This window comes from Canis aureus, chromosome 32 (genome assembly GCF_053574225.1).
Source record: "Canis aureus isolate CA01 chromosome 32, VMU_Caureus_v.1.0, whole genome shotgun sequence".
Lineage (NCBI taxonomy): Eukaryota > Metazoa > Chordata > Mammalia > Carnivora > Canidae > Canis > Canis aureus.
In genome coordinates this window covers 43,844,798-43,865,006 of record NC_135642.1, presented here as the reverse complement: position 1 = coordinate 43,865,006, position 20,209 = coordinate 43,844,798, and the positions used below count along the sequence as shown (strand labels likewise).

The window sequence follows — 20,209 nt, the reverse complement described above, 5'->3', positions numbered from 1 at the left end:
TCATTGACTAAGATTCTTTGATATGAATTTGGTTCATCCTGAAATACAATCAACATAAATTTTGTTAAATTTCTTTTGAAGAATATATTAAAATTAGAAAACAGTTTACAGATATAAGAATAGTATGAATAAAACACAAAACTGGAACTAATTTTAATAAAAAGCTACAACTGTAGACTAAAGCTAATTTTTATAGTTTAGAAATCAGTTTGAATTTATTAAATGTTCTAGATTGTAAGAGAAATAAGATCTCAACATATTCTCCATAGACTATGAGAGATAAAATCTCCCAACTTGCTCTGCCATTCCAGCCATCTACGTTGAGCACTTAACATCCTCCTCCTTTTTCTCTGCCCCCGTCTCCACCCAGACTCATCTTTGGATTTTAGAGAATGACATAATGAACTCCATCATTTGTGGCTGATTATTTTTGATGAAGGAATTCTCTACAACATCAATAACAAACACTTTCAACTGCTCTCTTCAAAAACCACACTACTCTGGGTCTTGGCAATCTTTTACACAGGGGGGTAGACACAGAAATTTTAAATTAAGAGAAATAGAAGAAAGGACATAGAATATCTCTAGTAAAAGAAATAGAACCATTTCAAAATAAAGTCATATTTAGCTCATCAAAATGAAAATTAAACTACACTTTCTCCTGGCATAAATGAAATGTAGTGCTAGAAAGCTCTGTTTTGAGATTCGTCTAATGTTGTTTGAAGTTATGCTTTCCATATGATGACAGCATTCTCTGAATGCAGGGAATATTTCTCTCACCATAGAAACTTCCTGGTTGGTAATGTAGGGGGAAAAAAACGTCATTCTTGGCTCCTGGATCCAATAACCTAGCAATGGGGGAAGGATGACTCCCTAAAATGTTGAGATGATTCTGAATCTGATAGTATGCTTCATTTATCCCAAAACACAGAATCAATCCGAGTTTATATTCTTGATATTATTTTGTTTAGGGAGCAGCTTGACACATGGGATGCATAAAAAAATTACCAGTGACAAACGAGCTCAAGCTATAGCCAGATAGAAGAAAAATTATTTTGTGTACTATATTTTGAAAATCTGCAGAAATTATGTTCAGTCAGACAAAATAATCCCAATCTCTGGAATATGCAAAGAAAATCCAAACATGTCTGACAGGGCTCTTTGTTTTCTACAATAATTAACATTACCATCAGACAAATTATATTTTGAAAAGATAAAAATAAGTAACCAACATTTTAGAAATAAAATGTTATTATTATTATTACTATTATTATTGCTGCTACGTTTAAGTAGGCTCCACATCCAGTGTGGAGCCTAATTCAGGGCTTAAACTCAAGACCCTGAGATCAAGACATGAGCTGATCAAGACATGAGCTGAACCAAGAGTTGGACACTTAACTGACAGAGCCACTTAGACACCTCCAAAAACCTTCGTACTAAAAAGTGTTCCCAAATGATTATCAATACAATGATAAATTGTTTATATTGATTTTTAATAACTACAAGTTCAATTATTTGGACATTAAGTTAAACTAGTGCCTGTACTCATCAGAATGCTGTTCTAAGTTAAATAAACGAAACCAATTAGGGTCACCTGGGGAGCTCAGTCGGTTAAGTGTCGGCCTTCAGCTCAGGTCATGATCCCAGAGACCTGGGATCAAGCCCTGCACTGGGCTCCCTGCTCAGCAGGGAGTCTGCTGCTCCCCTTGCTTGTGCTCTCTCTCTGTTAAATAAATAAGATCTTAGAAAGAAAAGAAAAGAAAGAAACCAGTTAAATAAGAAACAACCCAATGAATCACTGTAAATTCTTATGCCAACAAGATAAAAACTCAAACTGGGATCTAATGGACTCTAAACATCTGTTTGCATTTCTTTAGCACTCATATTCCTCATATAAGAGGCAGATAATTATGAAACCAGTTCCCTTTTAATACGTATATATGTGACAACTGACCAACCTTAAATATTGTGGAATATTATGTCAGTAATAACAAAATACATTAAGATCCTAATGAAATATTTAACAGAAAAGAAATACTGAGTATAGATTGCTGATGGTTTCTTTAATGCAATCCCTGATCAACTTAAGAAAAAATCCAAACACATGCTAGGTTTTCCTTTTGATAAAATCATTGTAAAGATTCTGCTTTAAGGAAAAAAACTGGAATGTTATTATAAAAGCCAAAGGTAGAGTGACTAAAATTAAGGAAGGTACTCACACTTTGAAGATTTAAGAATTAATTGATAAGCACATTACGGAAGAAAGAACAGGAAGGCTGGTGGCGGAGGAGGAGGAAGGAAAAAGGAAAGAACCCTCAAGCAGTAACAGCCCACCACTGACTTCAAGGCTGCTTTAATATCACGGTCAACAGCCATGGTTCAACCCCCTCTGCCTCCTGAAGACCACGACTCTTCAGCCCCAGCGGAGATCACCCCAGTCTGATAACGGACACTCCATTCTCCAGCAACACGGCAGAAAATCATTTTACAACGCACGATGTGGATTTTACCCATAACGGCAGGCCCATTATTACATATACATTGTTTAAAAGCCTTCAGATATCATCCCCAGTTTCCTCTTCTATGAAGAAAAGAGTATATTTACAGTTATGGAGATGAAAGACAATATATACAAAGCTTGTAGCCCAGGGATCTTACAAGGTATCTGGCACAATTATATATTTTCAATGAACTATAAAACTGTACAACAAACATCTTTAAAAAGAATAAAAAAGACAAGACCTGAGTTAAAGATCTAACATGATGTAGATCAAATTTAGCAACTGATATTCTTTCCCTACTGCCTTCAAAAGTGCGCTGTGTAAAAATTATACTGTAACAACATCAGTAAAGGTTCTATTCAACACACAAGCCAGATTTAAAATATAAAATAAGGGCGCCAGGTGGCTTAGTTGGTTAAACATCTGATTCTTGACTTCAGCTTGGGTCATCATCTCAAGGTCATGGGATGGGGCCTTGCTCAGAAAGGAGTCTGCCTGAGATTCTCTCTCTCTCCCTCTCCATCTGCCCCTCCCCTGACCTGAGCACCCATACTGTATGTGTGTGTGTGTGTGTGTGTCTCGCTCAAATAAATAAATCTTTAAAAAAATTTTTTTAAATACAAAAGAAATAGAACAAGCAACACTTAGTGGCTACATACCACACTCTAGGCACAATACTAGAGGCGTAACACAAGTCAATAATACAGGTAGTCATATTGATGAGTAAACTGAGGCTCTGACAGCTATTCATTCCGCTAGCTACTCAGTGACAGAGCCGGGATTCAACCTGGGTCTGAATGGCAGGCTCTTTTCTTTCCAGTGACATACACGATTCATACAAAAATAGTTAAGAAATTCAGAAAGCATAAACATCATAGGCAAGACAGTTGTTTTTGAAGCAAAGGAATCATTTCCCTCAAACATTCAGGAAGCAACAACACTGGCTTTAGATCATCAGAAAACAACTAAAAGTCTACATTTCAATTAGGCAAACAAAGTCAGACATAACAACATTTCTTTACCACACAAGTTGCTCGGTTGGTATACAAAGATACAGAAGGTATAGACAATTTTTTTAGACTACAAAAGGTACCCATGTGTTAAATTTCTTCAGAATCTAAAACGTACGCAAAGATATTTCTCTTTTTCTATAAAATAGGAAAGAAATTACATTCATTCGTATTAAAGGACTAAAGTATAGCTGCAATGTAATTTTGCTGTTTCTGAAACTGATAGTACCTCAAAGTAAGTGTGGCTATAGATTTGCAATTTACTAGCAAAGTATGATTTCAAAGCAAAACAAAATTTTACCTTAGCCAATGTGCTCTTCACATCACCAAGAAAGGTGCTTCCAGAGCATAAAGCCAACCTCTCCATTTTCTAGGTAATGTTAGAGGACTAAACACTACCAATCAAAGCAAGGGCTACTATTTTCCACTAATACAAAACTCAAGTTATGCTTCCAGATAGTGAGAATTTTGTTGATTTTGTTTAAAAACTCAATCATCCAGATTGTCTAGAGGCAAGTCTGAACTCCAGTCTGAGCTTTCTTTCTTCCTCTCTGCCAACCAGCACACTCTGGACCACTACGACTCCCACCCTGGCTAGAGTGAACTGGTAAAATCGAGCGAATCAGGGAGGTAGGTAAGTCAGAAGAGAAATTCATAGAACTACATTCCAATTATTTGTACAAATGATTTTCAGGAAGTCAGTAACACAACTTGCATTCTTTAGTAAAGATGACCAAGACATGACCATCCTAGTGATCTGTAGTGATCTGATCTGCAGTGTTTTGTTATTTGAGTTAATCTGCAACAGTAAGGATGAAAGAAGGGCAGAACACTTATGTCAAACTGTAACCTTATAGCATCAAATTTAACAAAGATGTAATAAAACAGGTTTTTAAAGTTTACCTCACCAAGGAAAACAAGAATGATAGGAAAAATGATCAATACAGTCCTCTCTACTTTGAAAACAAGGTGAATTTCCTTCCTCAATTTCACTAGTAAATTAACATCTTGGTTCTAATATAAAGGTTGGTTGGGCCTACTCACCACCTGAATTACCAGGGAGAATGTCTACACTAGAAGGAAAGAAACCTAATTCTTCAGTCTTTAAATGCATATAATACTTTAAAGTCAGGAGGGAAAAACAGAGTAAGAGCAGAAGTCAGTTTTAAATTTTTTTCTCATTTTAAGAGTACTAGCTACAGAAAATTTGGAAAACACAGATGTGCAAAAGGAAAATACAAATCATCCGACCAGCAATCCCACCAGAGAGAACTATTTACATATTGATATATATATTCAATTATTTCTTCAAATAAGGGTTTGTGGCTATGTGCTATAAATCCAGAATCAAACAATTTCTCATCACTGGTCCAAGCCACCATCATGTTTTGAGAGGGTTATTACAATAGCCTCTGATCTCCGTGTTCCTGTTCCTGATCCTTACCACTCTATCCTACTGTTTTACAAAATAGTAAAACAATTCTTTTAAATGTCAATCATTTCATTCCCCTTATCAAAACCCAACAGTGGTTTCTCATCTCAGAGTAAATGGCCCATAAGACCATCATATCAGGCCTCCATTTTCACCACCAACCACCATTTTCACCACCAACCTCGCTCTCTTTACCTTATTTCCCACACACTTTCTCCCCTGACATCAAGGAAATCTGTGTCAACTATGCTAACCTTCATGACTCTACTGGAACATATACACATCTCCATTTCAAGTCTTCTGGCTTACACTTTCCTCCACCAGGAATACTCTTCCACCAGATATAAACATTGCTCCTCCTCCTTAGCTTTTTTCAAATTTCACTTTTCCAACTTCTCTGATCCACCTCATATAAAATAGCGATCTTTCCCCTCTCTTCCCTTGGTACTCCCTATCTACCTTACCCTGTCATATTCTCCGAAGCACTTATCACTAATTGACTATTTACTTACTGTTCTGCCTCCACTGACTAGACTGCAAATTCCATGAAAGCAAAGGAATGGTCTGTTTTTTTTTTTCCCCCATGCTGTGCTCTATCTCTAGATTCTAGAATAATGCCTGGGTTGTCACTAAGTATTTGTGAGTGAATGACTGAATAAATACATAAGTAATTAGGATTAGGGTATTCCCGAAGTGTATACTCAACTTTTGTGATGTACTATTATCTGTTAAAGAATTCCTAATTTTTGAACAGTATTCCATGATAGATAAATAAATATATAATAAATAAAATAATAAATTCAATCAATTTTCAACTTTCTATTTAGGTTGTTTCTGAACTTCTAATATAAATATCCTTGTATACACATGTATATCCATATATATCCAAAAATCCTAGAATATATATCTTTTTGAACAGCTCTGAGTTTCTTTAGTATGAATTATTTTAAGTAAAATTGTTGGGTCAGAAGGCATCTAGATCATGAATGCTTTTTTTCCTTAAACTGTCCTAAAGAATGGCTGTATTAATTTATTCTACCCGTATAAGACCATATTTCTCCTTACCAACAATGAATATTTGGGTCTTTTTATCAAAACACAAAAGCTGATTATGTTTCCTGAACCTACAAAGTAAGACATGACCACCATATACTACTTCATTTAATTTGTTTGACTCTTGGGGCACCTGGGTGGCTCTGGTCACATCATGCCAAGGTCCTGGGATTGAGCCAGGTGTCAGGCTCCCTACTCAACAGGGAGTCTGCTTCTCCCTCTCCCTCTGCCCCTCGCTGGCCTGACCCCTGGCTCGTGCTTGCTCACTCTCTCAAATAAATAAAACCTTTAAAAACAAAAGTGTTTGATTCTTACTAGTTTTTTTTTTTTTTAATAGAAAAGCTTAAGGAAGATAAAAATTTTATCAGTTAATAACAGTGGCTGTTTTTTTTTTTTTTAAGATTTATTTATTTATTCAGAGAGAGAGAGAGAGAGAGAGAGAGGCAGAGACACAGGCAGAGGGAGAAGCAGACTCCATGCAGGGAGCCCGATGTGGGATTCGATCCCGGGTCTCCAGGATCATGCCCTGGGCTGCAGGCGGCACTAAACCGCGGGGCTGCCCAACAGTGACTGTTTCTAGGCAACATCTTCCACACTGGCATCTATTCTCAGATTTATTTGAAGAAGTAAATATTCACTTGGATTTATAAACTCTAGGGTTTTGTTTTGTTTTAAGATTTTTCATTTGTTTATTCAGCAGGGGGATGGGTGCAGAGAGCACAAGCAGGGAAGAGGAGCAAAGGGAGAGGAAGACCACCCCTGATCAAAAAGGCAGGTAAGAAGGATCCCTGGGTGGCTCAGTGGTTGAGCATCTGCCTTTGGCTCAGGGCATGATCCTGGGGTCCTGGGATCCAGTCCCACATCAGGATCCCTGCATGCTTCTCCCTCTGTCTATGTCTCTGCCTCTCTCTCTGTGTGTGTCTCCCATGAATAAATAAAATCTTTAAAAAAAAAAAAAAGTCTGGTTAGAATGTTTACTAGAACTGCATTAAATTCATAGATTTGGAAAGAAACCATATAATACCGAATCTTCCTAATCAGAAGCACGCTTAATTAATCTCTCTACTTCTTCAAGTCTCTTTTTGTTCTGCTATAAAATTAAGTTTACTTAAAATAATTTCTCTACTTTCTTAGGTGTTTTCCCTATAAATACTTGTATTTTTTTCCCCAATGCAGCCTCTAACTAGATATTACTAGAATACTGTAAAGTCACTGATCTCAGTATACTCAATTGGTTCAAATAGATTTTCAGGTAATAATTTTCTTCCATTTTTAGGTCAATCATCATATCACCTGTGAATAACAATTTAAAACTTTCTTTTTCTAATGATTATATCCCACCATACATTCTTTTGGGTCCTGACTACCTTTATCCTAGAAGAAGTCCTCCCATTTTGCTGGCTTTCTACCTGTTGTTCCTGCTTATTCTTGTTCCTCAGAAGTGGAGGACATTTAGTGGGATTTACTCAGCATCTCTTTCACATATGGCCCAGGCAGTCAGTCTGCTCTTTCATGTGAGCATTTAGAGGTTGGCTCTCTGTGCCACCATCAATTCAGTTCCTTTCATACAGTTGCTAGAAGAAATGCCTCCAAATTTGGAAAAGTCCAGAAGAATATACTTTCATATTTCTCATTAATTTTAAGTCAGCAATGTTTTCTTCTATTATTTCTTTGGAAAATGTATCTTCCATCTCTTGCTTTCTGAAATTCCTATTATTTTTACATTTTATCTCCTGACTTATCCTCCATTTGTTTTATTTTCCAGTCATTTTCATTTCCCCACCCTTTGCCTATACTCTGGAAAAGATTCCACCAAAGATTTGTCTTTCTCAGTATTTAATTTGCTACTCACTGCATCCAGAGCAGATTTTAATTTGGTAACTATATTTTCCATCCCTTTGGAATCCTATCAGATTGCTCCCTTCTCATAACTGATACTCAGCTTTCAATAACTGAACAAAAGCCTCATGAGATTGCTAATTGGGAGACAAGCAACCAGAGAGAGTTTAAAATAATGGTCCTGACAGCTGCACACTTAGTGATGAGGCCACTTCTATGGACAGGCACCTTCCAGGGAAGTACAGGCAGGAAACCTTGGGTCTGTGAACACTATTTTTTTTGTGTGTGTGTGTGTGTGTGAACACTATTTTTAAAGTACAAATACCTCTGGTCTAAGAGACAAGACAGAAATTTAAATATTGTGACTTGTGAAACTATTCATGAAGATTTTGCCCCTCCGAAGTTAATATATTCTTCTAATTTTTCAGATTTGCTTTTTAAGTAATATCTATACCTGACATGGGGCTTGAACTCATAACCTAAGATCAAGAGTTGCATGCTCTATTGACTGAGTCAGCCAGGTACCCCTGTCTCTCCCAAGTTAGAAGTGCTCCTACCTTGGAGAACTGTTTACCAAAAATTATCCAGGGTTTTCTTGCATATAAGCAGCATCAAGCACTAGCTTCTAACACACATGCAGGTTTTTTCCCCCACCTATGTATTTATCTATTGATCTTTTCAATTGTAAGTGAGATGAGTAAAGAATGGGAAATGTGTTTTGTCTGCTACTTTGCCCAACACTATTATCTGTATTCATTCTGCCTCTTACTACATTTAATTAATTCATACTTCTAGATAATATTTTCTGATTTCCACTTTGCCAATTCAAAGGAACTTATAACATACCATCCCTCCCACCCCAATCATCACACTTCAGAATGTAAACATCACACTAACAACATCCCTTTCTAGGAAGGCTTTTACCTTCCTAGATAGGATAGGATGGATGGACTGGTGGGATCCCGAATGGTCATAGTCAATAGACCAGGTACCAATAACCTTTAATTTAATTTAAATTTATGTTATTTTTATTTTTATTTTTTTTTTCTGAGAGAAAGAGTGAGCTAGCACATGCTCAGGGGCAAGAGGCAGAGGGAGAGGGAGAGAGAGAATCCTAAGCAGGCTCCACACCCAGCCTGGCATCCACACGGGGCTCAGTCTCATGACCCTGAGATCATGACCTGAGCCAAAATCAAGAGTCGGGTGCTTAAGCAACTGAGCCACCCAGGACTCCATAAGTCTTAATTTTAGAAAGCAAGGTATAAAGAATAATGATGACCCAAGGATGGATGCTATGGCCAGAGCCAACTTCTCACAGAAGAGGCAAAGAGATCATCCCTAAAAGATAACCACAAAATACTGCACCCACTTGTCCCACAAAGAGCTTCAGGAGCAAAGGTTCTGCCTCATTCTCATTTGTATTATCAGAACTATCCTGGGGACAAAAAACCTAATATTCACAGCTTGCTGAGCTACACAGTTATTTGGAAATGAGGGCTCACCCTCATATTCTCTCATAAATCTCCCTTTACAGGGACCACTATCAGGAATCATGGTAGCTTTCTAGGAGAGGGCTGACAGTAACCTACTTTGGTTTTATCTTATTCACAGACAAATAATTTGGGAGTTTATCAATCATGTCCATAAAAGCAACTCTTCAGGCCAATTTGGTTGACAAGTTCTTTACATGGAAAATGGTCTGAATCCTCCTGTACAGCTCAAAGGGTAAAAACTGTCTGGCTAAAAAAAAAAAAAAAAAAAAACCTGTCTGGCTGTTCTACAGAGCAATTTGGAAATACTTAGTAAATTTTATAATGGGCTCCCAACAACCCACCAATACCACTATTCTTTATATCTCCATAAAATAAAGATTATTATTGCAGTATTTCTTATAGTACATGAACGCCACTAGGGGAGTATATAAGTAAGATGGATACGTAGTATGCATGGATAAGAGTATGCACGTGATAGAGTACTCTACAACCTTCAGAAGTAATGAACCAGAATTATATACAGCAACAAAGATAGATCATTTAAGTATAGGGATGAATTAAATAAAATAAAGTAAAATGAGATATACAGCCAAATGCCATTTATGAAAATTACAAACTTACACACAGAAAAAAACACTATGTGTTTTCCAAAGATACACAAATATCTACAGACCTATTAACTAGATTAGAGTGAGTGTTTATGGGAGGAAGCAAAATGAGTAGCAATAGGAGAAGAGTAAGTTAAAGACAACAAAATAGCCAATCAAGAGATGGGTCTAGCACTCAGGATGCCAGCAGTGAGAAGCAGGATTCTAAGCTCCTGAAGTGAGGCAAATGGGTAGCGGAACAAAGAAAATCCTAATAAACTCAAACAGGACAAGACAATTTAGTCATGAGAACTCTATTTAAAAAAAAAAAAAAACTGTTCTATGTATACTAAGACAAAAATAATATCATTTATTTGTAAAGGAGCCAAAATATTTCACTAATTTGAAAGAAGAAAACTTCAGTAAATATTGATTTTTAAAAATCAAGGAAGAATAATCACTGAGATTATAATCAACCTAAAGTAACTACATGACCAAATTTAGAATTTGATTATTTGTCAGAAATTAATAGATCTAATACACCCTGAGATTAATTGAGTATATCACCTGTAATATAAAGATCCTGAACATAAAATTCCAAACAGAAGATACACCAAACTCTTGTAATGAGAATCTACACTAACTCATGTTACAAAACATTTGCCATGGATCAATTCCTGAATAAGATGGTATCTAAAACCATGGTATCACACAAAAAAATGAACCCTAGAAAATTTAGTAGGAAAAAGTCATTTTTCAGTACCCCTCTATTAGTGCAGCACCAACATGAACACAGCCTTAATAGAAGAGGGGTAAAGAGACAAAATTTGGAACATATGGAAGAAGACGGACACAAGGAGAGAAACCAAACCAGCATTTCATTTAAGAGTTGAGTAGGAAGAGCAGGGATTTGAAGGTCACTTCTCGGGGATCCGTGGGTGGCTCAGCAGTTTGCGCCTCCCTTCAGCCCAGGCCGTGATCCTGGAGTCCCAGGATCAAGTCCCACATCGGGCTCCTTGCATGGAGCCTGCTTCTCCCTCTGCCTGTGTCCCTGCCTCTCTCTCTCTCTCTCTCTCTCTGTGTGTGTGTCTCATGAATAAATGAATAAAAATTTTTTTTAAAAAATGAAGGTCACTTATCTTGGCATATTAGTGTATTCTCATTAAATTACAACTGAATATCCCAATGATACTTTACAACATAATAGATTTTTCAAGATGTCAATTGAAAAATAATCTTGATTGGAAATGTCATTAGACAGCTTTCTGGAACCTATAATAAATGATTTTGGTGTAAGAAGGAGATCATTATTTTTCAAATGTGTACAAACAGTAAAATTCAAGTTGTTTTTTTTTTCTTTTGCTACAGAACTCAAATTATCCATCAGTTAAAAGTTATAAAATGGGCTATAATAATCAAATCAACAGTGACAAGTTAGCATGCACAATTAATACAGCAATGGGAGTACCTTCTCTAAAGATGGCAATCTTGTATGGTACAGATTTAATTTAGGCCACAGAAAATTCTGCAAAGAACTGACGGCTTCTGCTTTCACTGGATGAAACTGGCATAAATAATTAACTAGGTTCAATTCTTCCCCCTACAGAAATCAAGTCACTTTCCTCAGGCTAGGGGAGGAAACTATAGTTTCACCTCCACCCTGAATTATAAAGATCTTCTGATTTAACCTACAAATGGTGCTCTCTTCAGAAACTGGTGGCTACAGTAAAGAAAATCTACAATTTAAAAAGAGCCCTCAGAAAGAAATCTATAAAAGGTAGACTCCCCAAATAGCAACACTGGAGAGAGAGGAGATTAAGAGGGTTTCACAGGGGTCTCAACTTGATTTTAAATTTAATGTAGATTTACAAGGTAACATGTTAATATTTTATAAAGCCATTTGGTAAGTGGTGCAGTCAGTTAAGGACTGACTCTTAGTTTCTGCTCAGGGCATGACTTTAGGGTTGTGAGATGGAGCTGGGCGTGGGGTTCTGCGCAGAATATGCTTGAGTTTCTCTCTTCCTCTCCCTCTGCCCCTCCCCCTGCACACACACACATGCACACACACACTCTTTCTCAAATAAATGAATCTTTTTTTAAAAAAAAAAGTTTTTTAAAGTGGACAAAAGATTTGAATAAACACCTAACCAAAAAAGATATATAGAAAATAAACATATGAAGAAATGCTCAACATCAATGCCATTAGGGAATTATAAATTAGAACAAGAGGGGTGCCTGGATTGCTCAGTAGGTTAAGCGTCCAACTCTTGGTTTTGACTCATGTCATGAGCTCAGGTTGTGATCTTGTGGTCATGAAATCAAGCCCTGAGGCCAGCTCCACATTGAGCATGGAAGCCTACTTGCGATTCTCTCTCTCCCTCTCCCTCTCCTCTCCATCCCCCACTCACGTGCACACTCTGTCTTAAAAAAAATTAGAACAAAGACATCACACACACACACACACACACACACACACACAAGACACTATATACACCTTTTAGAATGGCTAAAATTCAAAACATCGACAACCCCAAATGCTGACAAGGATTTGGGGCAATAGGAACTCTCCTTCATTATCAGTGGTAATGCAAAACGGTAAGTTACTTTGCAAAATCAGTTTGGCAGTTTCGTACAAAAGTAAACTTAGCCTTACTATATGATCCAACAATGCACTCTGATTTGCGAACAAATGCCCATACAAAAATCTGCATACAAATATTTATAGCAATTTTATTCATAATAAAATTATGAACAAAACTCAGAAACAATCAAGATATCCTTCAATTGCTAAATGGATAAATTGTGATAAATCCACACAATGGAATATTATTCAGCAATAAAAGTAAATGAACTATCAAGCCACAAAAAGACATGGCGAAACCTTAAAAGCATATTGCTAAGTGAAAGAAGTCAGTCTGAAAAGACTACATAGTATATGATTCCAACTGTATGGCAGTCTGAAAAAGACAAAACTACAGAGACAGTAAAAGATGAGTGGAGTTTAGGAGCAAGAGGAGGAGGGATAAATAAGTGGAACATGGGATTTACTGAGCAGTGAAACTATTCTGTGTGACATTGTAATAATAGATCCATGACATTACAGATTTGTCAAAACCCATGAAACCGTACAACATAAAGAATGAACTCTAATGCAAACTATTAACTTTTTAAATAATGTATTAATATTGGTTCATTAATTATAACAAATGTATATCACTATTCTGTTTCAATCCTAAATGAGCGTACTGCAATGTTCAATTCCAGCACAAACCATCCACCAGTACAGAGGGCATTATTCCAACCAAGACTGCACTTCTTTCCGATGCCACCTGTACTTCAGGAATCCCCAGGCCACCAGCATTTCTAATCATCTGACCATAAATTCAGGAATTCCTATGATCCTCAGTTTGATAATTTGCTAGGACAAGTCATAGAACTCAGGAAAGTATTATACATCTAATTAGAGTTTTATTATAGAGGATATACAGAGGACAAGGTGGAAGGGGGAGGTCCCCAAATGAAAAACTTCCATGCCCTCTCTCCACGAGTCAGTGTGTGTCATCCTCCCAGTACATCAATATATTCACCAATCAAGATGGTCCGCTTTGGTGTCCAGAGTTCTTATTGGGATTTCGTTAAATAGGCATGACTGATTAAATCACTGGCTGATCACATGACTGGACTCCCGCTCCAAACCTTACCCACCCTCCTGTGAAGTCAGACTGGCCTGAAGTCCCAACCCTCTAATCATGTGGTCACTGTTTCTGGTGACAAGACTCCATCCTATAGCTATCTAGAGATCCACCAGAAGTCACCACACTAGCATAACAAAGGCACATCTCATTCATTCAAAACCTATATTAATACCTTCATAGAAGCAGCCTCTTATTTTGAAACAAAATATTAAACTAGAATTCAATTCAGACACAAACTCAGCTTCATGAAAGGCTAGAGATTACAAAAGAATGAAAGGAAGGGAGTACTGATCAGAAGGCAACTTTTAAGGGGAGCACATTCCACAACTAGCTTAGATTGTGAATCACATCAAATAAACTTTATCAAACGATGTAACACTGAGCATGTCAATATAAACCCAGAACTGGCATAATGTTCATATAAAAACCACTTATATGCATTTTTTAAATGGATATACTGGTTATGGCACGTAGCAATGGTTAACACTATCACTGTCAAATGCAACCCAGACTGAATGAATTAAACAGGTGGTGAGTGAAATGGAAAAGAAATCAAGGTGCATTCTTCCTAAAACCTACCCCCTCCCGTAGCGTTAACTGAAGGAGCAAGGACTCAAAATCTATGTTACAAACCAAAGCTCTGAGGGTCAAAAATATTTTACAGAATTGTCATTTTCCTCACCAACACCAATAAATAAGTTATTAACTCTACCCTTTTGGCATAATAAAATCATTTCAACAGAACTAAAAGTGCTACAGTTTCAATGTCAAATCTTGTGAAGATAAATGTTGCTGCTGTGCCTCAGAATTCAAACTGCTGCAGCAGGTCATTAGCCTGTTCTATTCTTTTGACACATTTTAACTCATTTCATAAACCCCGAATTTGTTCCTCTTTTATAATCCTTGAAAAAACTATTTATGGGCAGGCAATTTCATTTTGCTAGGCTGACAGAGACAGTCCCCTTGGGAAGAGGCCAACGCAAGCAGGACTGAAGCAGCTGTTAGGAACCAATTCTCGTACCTGTTAATTGCATTTGTGACCATGCCGCCCCAGCTCCCACACGCACCTGGTAAGCAGGAGATAAATTGAAACAGTCACGCCTCAAGAGTTTGAAAACTAGAAGGCTCTTTCGCTCTTCCTCTGAAGAATTCAACTAGGGGAACAAAACACTGAAGGAAGACAAAACTGTCAAAAGTACATAATAAGCACACATTGCAAAAACACTAATTGGACCTTCCTGACTACCAAAAAAAAAAAAGAATTTTATAAAAAGCTAATAGAAAAAGCACGTATTCATTTGGTCATTCTACAAACATTTACTGGAATTCCTACTGTGGCAGACACTGTTGTTAGGTTCTAGCAATATAATAGTGAGCAAAACAGAATGTCCCTCCCTATCCCGGTCAGAGAGAAGATAAAGGAGAAATAACTCGCTCAATCATTAGGTGTGAAGAAGAAAATACAATACGGCCATGTAATAAAGAGTGTTGTAGGAGCAACTTCCAGTGAGCTGTCCGGGTAAACCTCTTTGAAGAAGGGACACGTAAAGCTGACACTTCAGTGTCAAAGAGGATGCAGCCAAGCAAGTGTGAGGAAGACCATTCCCTACAGAGGGACAAGTAGTAGAAGGACCCTGCAGCTGGAATGAACTTGGTGTCCAGAAGAGAAAAGAAGGCCAAGGTGGCTTGTGTTTTGTGAACAGGGTCAAGAATGGCAGCAGATAGGTCTCCTCAAAGTGCCCACGGCCATTTCAAAGCCATCAGTTGGCAAGAAAAGAATAAAAATTATGATCAGTGAGCTACTCATGGGACCTCATTTTTGGATTAGTAATGACCACTAAGAAACTTTCAACAGAAAAAAGAGAAACATGAGTTAAAGAAATGTCCCAAGAGCAGAGGTTTCTGAGTCCCGGCTGAACCACCGCTGTAGTGTCCTAAGTAAGATGAATGTCTAGGACTGGCATACCTGGACAAGGGGCTATCTGAGGCTTATTAAGGAAATGTTAAAATGCAGAACTCATAAATGAACTTTAGACAGAAATTAATATTTCTGAATATCCTTGTCCTAATCTCTGCCTGACCTACTCATTTCAGATAGTCCAAGGATTTCTTTTTCAAACTTTAAATGTAAAATATAGATACCATAAAATAATACCCTCCTAGAATAGAAATTTTTAGCAATTTCAGAAAATTTGGCCACACGTAACCATCTTACTGGAATCGCAAAATAAACTAGGACTTTTAAAAACAGAAAATTTAGTAAGTATTTAGATCACCTGTTTTCCTTTTCTAGCAAGCACAAAGCAAGTCTTTTGGGTTTAAATGTGTAACATTAAATGATGCTGTATTTTAAGAATAAAATCTACCTATGAAAACAGAGCTACAGGCAGCCCGGGTGGCTCAGCAGTTTAGCGCCGCCTTCGGCCTAGGGCGTGACCCCGGGGTCCTGGGATCGAGTCCCACGTCAGGCTCCCTGCATGGAGCCTGCTTCTCCCTCTGCCTGTGTCTCTGCCTTTCTTTCTGTGTCTCTCATGCATAAATAAATAAATAATCTTAAAAAAAAAAAAGAGAGAAAACAGAGCTAATTCATCTATTTGAAGGACAAACTATATTCTGGCATTGAGATATTCCCAGGTATATTGTGTATGTTGTATAATGCTAACCAGATTTTTTTGTAATGGTACTATAATGTTAAAATTCACAAACTATGCTTATTGCTATTAAACAGATAGCAATTTTTTTTCCCTGCATTTTTTTCCCCACAAAAGCACTTTTGGTAAGGTTCTAACTATTCACTTAAAAAAAAAAAAAAGAAAAAAAAGAACAGGAAAACAATAGAGATCAAAATCTTGCTTTAGATGAGGTATGTGGCAATGTGCCTTCACATAAACTGCATGCTTAATTTTTAATAAAAAAGAACATTAGCATCAGAGACTAGAATACCACCGCTATCACTTCCTAAACCTTAGTCTTCCTCATCAGTAAAATGAGGCTACTACCATCCACTCTCACAAGATTAATAGAGATTAAATGAAATATAACAGGTGAAGATTAATGCATTCCAGTCTTATTACTGGTAATCGTTGAAGGGGGATAGAGGCAAATATATGTTTAAAAAAAGAGAAAAATAATCATAAATTACAGGTTATAAGAGCTAAACACATGTAAATAATACCTCTGGAGTTGAATATACAGGTCAAATTCTTGTTTCACTTATAAAAAAACAAAAGCTCACAGAACATGACAAAAAGCAAGGCAGAGAAGGGGCTAAAAACTCCTAAATGTGATGTATATTCACAAAGCACTTTCATATATTGAAGATCCAACTGATCTTCACCATAAAAAACTTAATTTGACTGCTGAGAAAGCAAAGCAAAGACAGCCAGCTAGTAGTTAGTGATGGAACCACAAGCAAAACCTAGGACACAGAATACTGCTTCACTTAAAATAGAGATTGAAAAATCTTTCTCACTCATAACTTGACTTATACAAAAAAGTATGCCAATCATATTTTTAAATTCAGATAATTATTTTTAAAGTCATACTATAAAGACATAAAGGTTTCCATTCTGTATTTAATAGAATCAATCAGCTTCTAAACGTTAAAATGACAAGTCTTTTGATATATACCCAAATTAAAACCTCTACTGATACTTGCTTAATATAAAGTAGCAAGGATTATTTTTATTGTTTATTCACAGATTATTTAAACAGAACAGCTGGGTTAGTGAGTTGCTGAATATTTTAACATACTCAATTCAGAAGTCCATTGTTTCTATCATCAACGACCCTAATACACACAGCCTTAAAAATTGCTTCATCAATCCTTTATTTTCTTTCAAGTAGGATTTTCAAGTTAACCCTTAGGTCAATCAGTTTTTTTTTTTTTAAAGATTTTATTTATTTATTCATGATAGTCACAGAGAGAGAGAGAGAGGCAGAGACACAGGCAGAGGGAGAAGCAGGCTCCATGCAGGGAGCCCAACGTAGGATTCGATCCCGGGTCTCCAGGATCGCGCCCTGGGCCAAAGGCAGGTGCCAAACCGCTGCACCACCCAGGGATCCCGGTCAATCAGTTCTTATACTTAAGTCAAAATGATTCATTTTCATGAAGTAATTATGTTACAAATACTCCATTATTATTCAGCTAAAGGGACAGATAGGCTGGGAAACTCATTAAAAGAAAAGGATTCGTGCAGAGATGATCCAATTGAACAATATTATAAGAACAGTCATATTTACATAACGTGTTTCTGGATGTCACTGAGAAAATACATATCTGCTTTAAAAAGGATCAAGTTTTGCAGGAGGATTTCTAGGTTTAACAAGAGAATATGACACAGCAAAGTCAGAGCTCAACCACCATGATGGTTTTCAGGTCATTTGTACAAATACAAGGAGAGTATTTTCCCTATGCCAAAGAGGCCTTTGTAAAAAGTCACTTTGAAAGATATGAAAATGCAGGTCCACATGCATAAATGTAATTTCTGAGTCTTCAAAATAATAATTGGCAACACTGTTGTTGGGCAGGTGAGAGTAGAAGAGAACCATTAAATCCATACACAAATGAATTGCAGCCACTTACATTACTTTCATATGAATGAGAGAAGAATAAATATATAATTTGGGTGGGAATCAAGCACTCTTGAAATAGTCATGGCCAGAGAACGCCATCTAATTAACTGCTTAGCTCAGTTCATAAGACTTCATTTGGGCTCAGCAAGGACTGTCACTGAATAGAGTAGAGGGCACAGCCTAAGTGCACCAAGTTGTCTGGTGAACTGAGACAACTGCACACACCTCCAAGTAGGTTGCTTGTCTGTTTTCTGAGCATTTTTAAAACTGCATTTGATAATAATGTAATTATGAACCCTTTAGATAATCAAAATAAGAGAGTAAGTGTGTTAGAAATTCAACTGGAAAAAAAACACCAGCTTGTGACAAAGCACCCTACTTGATTTCTTACAGCTTCCTCAGCCACGACTCTAAAAGAGCTATATAATTCATTTAGAATGAACAGGCTGAGGCATTTTATAAGTTAATAAAGACAGATCTAAAGATAATTTTTAATTGGTTATTACATAGCATAATCAATTATTGGAATAGTTCCTTCCTCAATCACCCTGGACACGTAAGAGTATATAAACACATTCTTCTATTTAGAGCAATTCACACTTAAAGCACTTTACCAATTACAATATATAGGGGGACTGGGTGGCTCAGTTCGTTGAGCATCAGCTTCCTGATTTTGGCTCAGGTTTCATGATCTCAGGGTACAGAGATTCAGTTCTGTGCTTAGCAGGGAGAAGCTTAAGATTCCCTCCCTTCTCATCTCCCTCCCCCTGCTCACTAGCACATGTACGTTCTCTCTCTCAAATAATAAAATATTTGGAAAAAATATTCATTCAACACACATTTATTAAGCACTTAATGTGTGCCAGGTACTTTTAGTGGAAATACCTGGAAACATCATGCTGAATTATATCAGCCTTGCTTTTGGAGGCAGAGGATATGGCTTACAGATATGCAAATATTATATGATAAACAAATGCTAAAACAGAAATGTGTACAAATCATAATGGAAATATAGAAAGGGAAAGCACTTGGTGTGCCTGGGTGGCTCAGCTGGTTAAGCATCTGCCTTTCGCTCAGGTCATGATCTCCAGGTACTGGGATCAAGGCCCACATTGGACTCCCTGCTAAGCAGGGAATCTGTTTCTCTCTCTCTCTCTCTCTGCCCCTTCCCCACTGTTCGTTGTCTCTCTTTCTCTCTCAAATAAATGAAATCTTTATAAAGAAAAAAAAGAAAGGGAAAGGACTTAAGTCTTCCTAAGGAAGTGAAAAAAGGCTTGTCAGACTACCTAATTTTTTCACTGAGTGTTATAAGGAGTTTGGTAGATATATTAGAGGTTGTTCACATGGAAAGGGGAGCATGAAAGACTGACAGCCTGTGCAAAGTCATATAGGTAGAAAAGAGTACTTGTTTCACATGGCAACAACAAAGCCCCAAAAAAAGCAAAGATGAAAAAATAAGCAATGACCAGAATGGGGAGCAAAAGATCTTCAGTAAGGCAATTCAGGAAGTTTGGACTTTATCCCAGTAAAAATGTGAAGCACTGAAATGGTTCAGGCAAGGGAGTGCCTGGATGGCTCAGTCAGTTAAGCATCCAACTCCTGGTTTTGGCTCAGGTCATGATCTCAGGGTCATGAGATCAGCTCTTCACTCAGCACAGAGTCTGCTTGGACCTCTCCCTCTGTTCCTCCCTGCACCCCGCCTTGCCTCACCTGGTTCTCTCTCTCTTCCTCAAATAAAATTAATTAATTTTTTAAAAAGTTTCAGGGGCACCTGGGTGGCTCACTGGTTGAGCATCTGCCTATGGCTCAGGGCGTTATGCCAGGGTCCTAGGATTGAGTCCTGCATCAGGCTCCCTCCACAGGACTCCCCCTGCTTATGTCTCTGCCTCTCTGTGTCTCTCATGAATAAATAAAATCTTTGAAAGAAATAAAAATAGGGATCCTGGGGTCCTGGGATTGAGTCCCACGTCGGGCTCCTGGCATGAAACCTGCTTCTCCCTCTGTCTGTGTCTCTGCCTCTCTCT

General features: G+C 37.4%; 1 protein-coding gene across 41 annotated transcripts in view; it reads right to left on the bottom strand.

Annotated features, from left to right (window-relative positions):
* PEAK1 (pseudopodium enriched atypical kinase 1) overlaps positions 1 to 20,209 on the bottom strand; it is a 293,696-nt gene that overhangs the window by 204,423 nt on the left and 69,064 nt on the right. For 7 of the 41 annotated variants that reach the window (XM_077882002.1, XM_077881998.1, XM_077882020.1 and 4 more), the window contains one exon: positions 14,678 to 14,780. The exons of 31 other annotated variants lie outside the window; for them this stretch is intronic. The gene's annotated coding sequence lies outside the window, so the exon portion shown is untranslated. Of the gene's footprint in view, positions 1 to 14,631; positions 14,781 to 20,209 lie in introns of all 41 variants that reach the window. 3 more of the 41 variants (XM_077882019.1, XM_077882015.1, XM_077882004.1) reach the window with 1 other exon arrangement.